We start from the raw sequence: 8,202 nt of genomic DNA on the forward strand, positions 1-8,202 counted from the left end.
TCATCAGTTGATGGACACTTGGGCTCTTTCCATAATTTGGCTATTGTTGAAAGAGCTGCTATAAACATTGGGGTACATGTGCCCCTCCAGTTCTGATGACCAAAGGGTTAGCATGAAGGTTCTTAGAACCTTAGAACCTTCATGAAGGTTCCTCTACACAAGAGATTCTTAGTTTGTTACTGGCTTAGAAACTCTGCACATGAACATGCTAGAAATTACAAGAAAAAAGAAATGTAGGTTTTCTCTGCTTCATCCCCTTCTTCTCTCTGCCTCAGCACAAATTCATACAGAAGAGTCCTGGCTTCCTAAAGCCTTGTCGTCAGCAGGTGTATTTGAATGCACTCAGAACAACCACTCTTATGAAGGCGAGAATTTTCTTTCTGCCACTGACAGTGTGTGTTGGGACACTGGAGAAACTATCTGGCCATGCTAGGCAGAGATCTGGAAGTCATCCATGGGTGTGGCCAGAGTCTTTCTGTAGCTACTAAGCTGAATTTTAAAAAAGAAAGCCACAGAGCCCTACAGAGTATTACTCGGTATGCTTTGTCTTAAAATAGAGACCAATGTCATCTCATCCCGTGGTTCTCAAATGTTACTACAATTCAGAATCCCTAAGGAAGCCTTCAAGTTACCAATATTCAGACGGCATCTCAGACTAATTATACTGGCCTATCTAGGAGTAGGTCAAGGCTTCATGGTCTTTAAAGCTCTACAGGTGACTTCAATGTTCAGTTGAGCTTGGTGATCAAACCCCCTTGTTACTCGAGGGACCAGCAGCATGGGCACGACCTGTGAGCTTGATAGAACTGCGAACAAACTCTAGCATTGCTAGAAGTAGATCACCGACCAAATATGACAATAAGGGAAGACACAGAAAAAAATGTGCAAAGAACAAACACAAGAGCTCCAAGAACAACAGAGTCCTGGGACGATTTAGTATAGAAAGACCCACAACATCCCCAGAGTACATATTTTCAAGTGGAGGAGACAGATCATGAACAAAACAGCCTAATAATAATATTTGCTAGTCAGATATGTATTAGGAAGGAAATCAGCAGGGTTCTGTGATAGAGAATAGTGGGGTGTCAATTTCAATAATAGCAATAAACATGACGATCATAATGGCCGTGCAATGGGAATTCCTAGAAGGCTTTAAGCAGTGGAAGTGACCTGATATCATTTACATTTTAAAAGGTCACAGGATGAGGGGCGCCTGGGTGGCTCAGTGGGTTAAGCGTCTGACTCTTGATTTTGCTCGGGTCATGATCTCACAGTCACGAGATGGAGCCCCACGATGGACTCCACGCCTGAATGCAGAGCCTGCTTGGGATAAAACAAATAAATAAACATTTTTTAAAAAATAAATAAGAGATCACGGAATGAGCAGTCCAAGCGACCTTTTTAAAAAGCAAGTCGTATCATGTCAGCAAAACGTTTCAATGACTTTTGCACCAACCCAAAGTAAAGCCAAAGTTGTCAACGTCCTCTGTAAGCCCTGCAACACCTGATGCCCTCCACTGTCCTCCTTCCTCTGCTCTAGCTGTACTGGCTGGTTTACCATCCCTCAGACACATCAAGCATGATCAGGGCCTTTGTCTTTGCTCTTCCCTCTGCTTAGAACTCTCTTACCCAGATATTTGCATGCCTGCTATCTTCTGGGGTTTCTGTCCCAATGTCAACTAATCAGAGACAGCACCCTTGACAGACCTGTATAATACAGCACCCACACATTCCTAATTTTCCTATTGCCCTCTCTTTCGCTTAGCCTGTTTTAATCTTCTGTAGTATGTATATTACCACCTAACGTTTCCCATTATTATTCATTTATTTCCCTGCTTTATAGAAGCTCTAAGGTCTTTGTTTTCTTCACTGCTATATTCTGACAATCTAGAACAAACCTATCATGTAGTAAGAACACAATTAATATGTTGAATTAATTCACTGGAAAAACGAACGGCTGCTATGTGAAGAATGCGTTAGAGTGATGAGCCGAAAGATCAGGTGGAAGGCTATCACAGCAGAGCTGAGTATGGATAGTCTTGGACTAGGCAAGAGGCAGGAGAAATGAAATGAAGAGATTCTATTTGAGGTTTTGGAAGAGGGAGAATGAAAAGAACATGTAGTTGGAATGAAATACGGAAGACTGGAACTCTGGTAGCCAGCCTTCAAGATGGCGCCCAATGACCCTTGCCTTCTGGTAGTGGGGTCTTTGCGCAGACCCTCCCACACCAACAGGGCAGAACCGCGTGGTTAGTAGAACACTGAAGAACTGAGTGTGTGTGGCTTCCAAGGTGAGGCCATACATGACACTGTCGCTTCCGTCTTGCTCTCTTGGATTGTTGACTCACTCTACAGGGGACCAGCCATTCTGTCATGAAGACACGCAAGGAGCCCTGCATAAGCCCCCATAGGGAGAGGAACTGACAGCCAGCGGCAACTAGCCAGCTGTGCGAGTGGATCATCTTGCAAAGGATCCTCTGGTCCCTGTCAAACCTTCATATGACAAAGACCCCAGGAGTATGTGACTGTGACCTCATGAGAGTCCCCAGGTGAGAACAACCTATCTAGCTGGGAGCCAAATTCTCACCTATCTAGCTGTGAGCCAAATAAAGATTCATGATCATTTTAGGCCATCAGTTGCGTCATAATTTCTTGCACAGCAATGAACAACGAATACAAGGGCCAGTGAGGGAAAGAATCCACTCCCAGATTTCTACCTTCAATAACTTAATGGGTGATGGTGTCATTTATCAAGATGGGAAAGACACAGGGACAATAATCACACTAGTCACCGCCCTCAAGGAATAAGTCTGTAGATTCACGACTCTGAAAAACATTTGTAACCTTTGTTCACAAATTTCTGTCTCTCCCACCTTTTAGAATTGCTCGTAAAGAAACAATCTTTAAGGGGGGGCGGGGAGAGGAATGTGTGTGTATTCTTACAGTGGTATTCATTAGAAGTGAAAAATTAAAAACAATCTTTATAAATAAGAGAGAACAAGTAATGAAGGACCTACCAAGCAAAGCGTGATGCACCAACATATAGAATATTCCTCAGCCATTTTAAAGGATAATTACCAAGGTTGTGCAGCTGTGGTAGACTTGGTTCACAGCCCACAAAACGTTATGATCCGCTTCCACAGGACAGACATGTCACTGAATAGCACCCCCCTCCAGCCCCCAGCCAGGGGCTACATTTCCCAGACCACCCTTGCATCTAGTGTGGCCACACGACTAATTTCACAGCCGACGATAAACGAACAAGAGAACGGAACAGAAGTAATGCCTGTGCCTTCTGGGCCAAAGATGGTGAGAAACAGATCTACCTCATGTGCCTAGTTCCTCTTCCACAGACTCCGTGCAGGTGAACGCGCGGCTCTAGGAGATACAGAGCCACAAGATGGAAGCCAAGAGTCTTTGCTCAATAGCCAAAACCCTCTGACAGGGGTGAGAAATAACTCTCCACTGTGTTTAAAGGCAATAAAAGTTCTTTACTGTTAAAAAGGCTTACTTGCTATAACAAATGACATTTTCTTAAATGGTATAGAAGGAACACAGACAACGCTTTAATGCTAAATCAAAAACGCCGAATACAAAGTAAGTGTTACGCTATTACGACAATGTAAAGTTCTATATGCCTTGTGACCAGGACTTGGAAAAAATACAAAAATAAATAGGTACAACTCATTTGTTAAGTAGTCAAGATTATAGACCAACTTTATATCTGAAATGAATCTCAATGATTTCTTTTTTGAAAAGGTACTATATATTCTGTTTAAGAAGGTTAATGTGAGAAAAAAAATACTTGAATAAAAATTCACCCTTTAACATTCTGGTTATCACTGATTAACAGAAGATTAAGTTCGAATTATCTGGAAATTTTACCCAGGTAGCCCTGCTCATTAAACCACCGATACCATAAAAATGGGGTAGGGCTGTACGCTGAATATAAATCTAGTTGGGGGCATCTGAGGCATGATAAGGGCTGGAGGAGATACATGAGAGTAAGTGACAGTGCTTCTAAGGTAAGACACGGGAAATCACGAAGATATTTGCATCCCCTGCGAATGCTCACTAAAAAGTGACTTGAGCAGGGAGTGACTTTACAAATCAAGTGGGTAGGATGACCTGTTCTGTGAATACCGGTCAGCTTCTTACCCCAGCCACTCGTGTCATTGACCGACGGGCTCAGGAACAAAGTGGCCACAGTGGCAAGAAGGGAGGTCATACATGGGCTCAGCAATGTAGATTTCCTCTCGCCAAAGCCAACCTGGCTACGGCCACCACTGGGCGTGCGATCCGCCAGGAGCAGAGACCAACACTGAGTTCCCAATATGGCGTCATTCCCGAGGTGATCAGCTAACCAGCTGGTGGCGGGTTGATTGCATTTGGACCACTTCCATAATGGTGGGGAAGGAACTTTGTTCTCACTGAAGGAGAGACACAGGAGAGAAGATACATCCAGAGGAAGAGGCAGAGATCAGAGGAAAGTGGCCACAAGCCAAGGAATGCCAAAGAATGTGGGAGCCACCGGAAGCCCTAAGAGGCATGGAATGATTCTCCCTTAGAGCCCCCAGTGGCAGCACGGCCCTGCTGGATTTCAGACTTCTGGCCTCTAAACTGTGACAGACGAAATTTCTGTTGTTTTAAGCCACCGTGTTAATGGCAATTAGTTACAGCAGCCGTGAGAAACTAAACCAAAAATCTCTAAACAAACGCAAAATCTATATTCATTTCCTGAGGCTCTGATGTAGCAAATCGCCATAAACGTGGTGGCTTAAAAACCAGACAAAGTGAGTCTCTCGTAGTTCCGGAGGCCAGAAGTCTGAACTCCAGCAGGGCCCCCTTCCTCCGAAGGCTTCAGGGGAGAATCTGATCCATGCCTTTACCAGCTTCTGGTGGCCGCCCTGCATTCCCGGGTTGGTGGCCGCATCACGCCATCTCTGTCCTTCCTCTTCACCTCACCCTCTGCTCTGTGTGGCTGTTTCCTCGTCTTCCGTCAGCTCTGCCTCTACCAGTCATCCCAAGACAAACGTCATTGGGGAAAACGTGGTTTCAAGAGCTAGTAATTGATCAAAGAAATAGAGCCTTCGGAAGCCCTGTTGTTGAAGCAAAGAGCACTCACTTTCAAAGTTCAAAGATGGAGATGGGAGTCCTGCCTCTCTACCCCCGACTAGGGAAAATCACGTCACTTTTCCGATGCTCCATGTTTTTGTCTGCAAAGCCGAGAGGGGGCAGGGTTGTGAAAATTCACTGGAGATGAGATTCCATAAAGACAAAAACCCTTCGTGAAACGAACCGTGACACAAATTACGCTGCTGCCTCCCCCGAATTGCATCCCCCTCCTCCAACACTTCAAATTCACTTTCAGACAACAGGTTATCCCTTAAACTACCATTTCACTTTCCAACAGAAGCCCTAGAAACGCTCCCCATCCCCCCCCCCCCCCCCCCCCCCCCGGGCCAATGTAGCAGACCACTGCAGTGCAAGGAGTCAGTCTACTTACACAAGCAGCGTTGGCTTTGTTTACAGCATTGAGGCAGCATCTGACTTGTATTCCCGAGTGAAACCCAGACCGCAGCCCGTGGGGGGGGGGGGGCCCCGTCAAGGGAATTGCCCGCCCCCCCCCCCCCCCCCCCCCCTCGTGGGGCTTTCTCCAGTTTCCATGTGATCTGGTTTTGGCTGGAGGAGGGCGGGACTAGGGTGGGCTTTCCTGCCACCGAGGAACACGTCCTTCTGTTCCCACTTGGAAAGAGGGGCAAAGTGGACCCGAGTGCATGGTCACGTACACACGCAACAGGTGGCACCCACGTACGGGTCCCAGGTAGCCACATGAACACTGTCACACGGACAAACGAGAGACACACGCTTTCCCAGACACACAGAGACACAGACAGACACGGCATGAGCTTGTTCCTACTGAGCCGGGACTCTTAAAATCTTAGGACAGAGAGGGCGGAGCAGGGGGCAGCATGCAATTAGCCACATTTCCCGGCTGCGGGTACTTAACCCATCTCGCTGTGTCCGTTCTCCTAACTTGTTGTCAGTACCTCCCATCAGCTCTGAAACCTCACCTGGACCGCGGCAGGACTGCTGCACCCCTGCATGGGCGTAGCATCGTCGCTGACGACGATTCTCCTAAATTAGATTTAGCCACGAGTTCACAGTTTCTAATTAACTCAAAGTCCTAGAGAGCAACGCTGTGCAGCTGAAAGCCGCAGGCGAGGATCTCAGAGCAGGGGCAGGATTTTGACGCCACGTGAGTTTTCCCCGGTCACGTAACACTAATGAGTACGCGATTGTTTTCATGTGTGAACGAACTCCCTTAACTATGCCTCCCCCCGGATGATTTCCTTTTAGCCTTAAATAAGTCATTTGTTAAAAAGAGTCCCAAAGCGAGAAAAGAAAAAGTAAGCATGACATTCCTCAATATTCTCCACTCGCAGTGTCACAGCCCTGCAATTCCCGAAGCAATCAGAGCACAAAAAGAGCAATAAACAGAAGCTTCCTTGATGGTTCACAGAGCGAGTGCTGTGCGGGACCACACAGCCACCGCCACGGCCATCTCCAGAGTGCACGGAAAGCCAGATACACAAAGACATATTTCCTGTCTTCTCGGCTAAACAAAAACCAAAACCCATGAAGAAAGGCCAAAGCCAGGCTGCCGTGATGGCAGGGCGTCCTTCCACCTTTGAGCCCCAGCTGCCAGGGAGGGCCGCCGGGCTTTGTGCAGTGCGGTACATGAGGAAGCAGGAGACGGCTAAGTGGAATTTCGAGAAATAACAAACTCAAGACATGGATGTGGTTACCCAAACATCAAGGGACTTCTCCATTTGCACATGGATAATTATGCAGTTACAGGCTTTGTTACATGGAGACCAGATGGGAGTAGCAGCCCATCCTCAGCTTCCCGTCCCCCTGGAAGTCTGTATGCACACACTTAGGGGCTGGAAGGGGAGACGAGAGCCCACCAGAATCAAACCAAGATGGACTTCGCATTCAGTCCCTAACTTCCGGACAGGTGCAGAGAGGTTGCAGGCATCCAGAAGTTTGGGCCAAGTTCTGTTTCTCAAGAGCTCATTGAGAATCAGGCCATGTAGCCTTCCTCAGGGGCAATATGGGGGCGGTGACATTAGAACTTCTGTCCCTTCTGGTATTTAGGTAATTCAGTGCTTGGAAAATACTGAAATCTTCACCTTAAGGTACAGAACTTGGCTCACTAAAATAAGAAAGGGTCGGGGCGCCTGGGTGGCTCAGTCGGTTGAGCGTCCGACTTCGGCTCAGGTCACGATCTCACAGTCTGTGAGTTCGAGCCCCGCGTCGGGCTCTGTGCTGACGGCTCGGAGCCTGGAGCCTGTTTCGGATTCTGTGTCTCCCTCTCTCTGACCCTCCCCCGTTCATGCTCTGTCTCTCTCTGTCTTAAAAATAAATAAACGTTGAAAAAATGAAAATAAGTAAAATAAGAAAGGGTCTATTTGCTGCTGTTTTATGAAGTGATCAATCCAAATGAAGACCAGGATAGGAACCGCTGGATCTACCTGGGTCAAGAAGGCAGAGTTGAGTGCCCAGAGATGATCTGAGATTTAGGGATCCAACAAGAAAGGAGATACAAACTGCCTCACCACCTGCTAGCTATGTGGCTTCGGGCAAGGTGCTTCTGTCTCTTGGTTTTATTATCTAACGGATGGAGGGTGAGAGGAGGTAATGTAAGCAAGCTCCAGCTCAGTGTCTGACACCAAGTAAATACTCAGGGCCCTACCCTTGCTTTCCTTCCTCTTCCTCGTACCATTTCTTAATTCTTAGGTGTGAATTCCGTAATTCATAGCAATTGAATGAATTTGTTGTTTTGCTAACCTACAATGGTTTTCTAATTACAAATATATATAACACATATGCTATATATATACATATATCATTATATATAATGTATATTATATATACATATTATACATACACATATGCACATATGTTATATATTACATATGTGTATATGTATACATATGTAACATGTATATATGTAATATATAACATGTGTGTACATGTTATGTGTGTTATGTGTGCATGTGCATGTATATATTATATGTATATAATATACATTGTATATAACATATATGTAGATATGTTATATGTGTTATATGTGTGTATATAAGTGTATAATAAATATACATATATATTATATATACACTTATATATAGTTACATA

General features: G+C 45.7%; 1 protein-coding gene across 2 annotated transcripts in view; it reads right to left on the reverse strand.

The window, feature by feature from the left end:
• PGM5 (phosphoglucomutase 5) overlaps positions 1 to 8,202 on the reverse strand; it is a 194,327-nt gene that overhangs the window by 173,591 nt on the left and 12,534 nt on the right. The window lies entirely within an intron of this gene.

Source organism: Herpailurus yagouaroundi, unplaced genomic scaffold (assembly GCF_014898765.1).
Source record: "Herpailurus yagouaroundi ecotype Mexico unplaced genomic scaffold, PumYag 199, whole genome shotgun sequence".
NCBI lineage: Eukaryota > Metazoa > Chordata > Mammalia > Carnivora > Felidae > Herpailurus > Herpailurus yagouaroundi.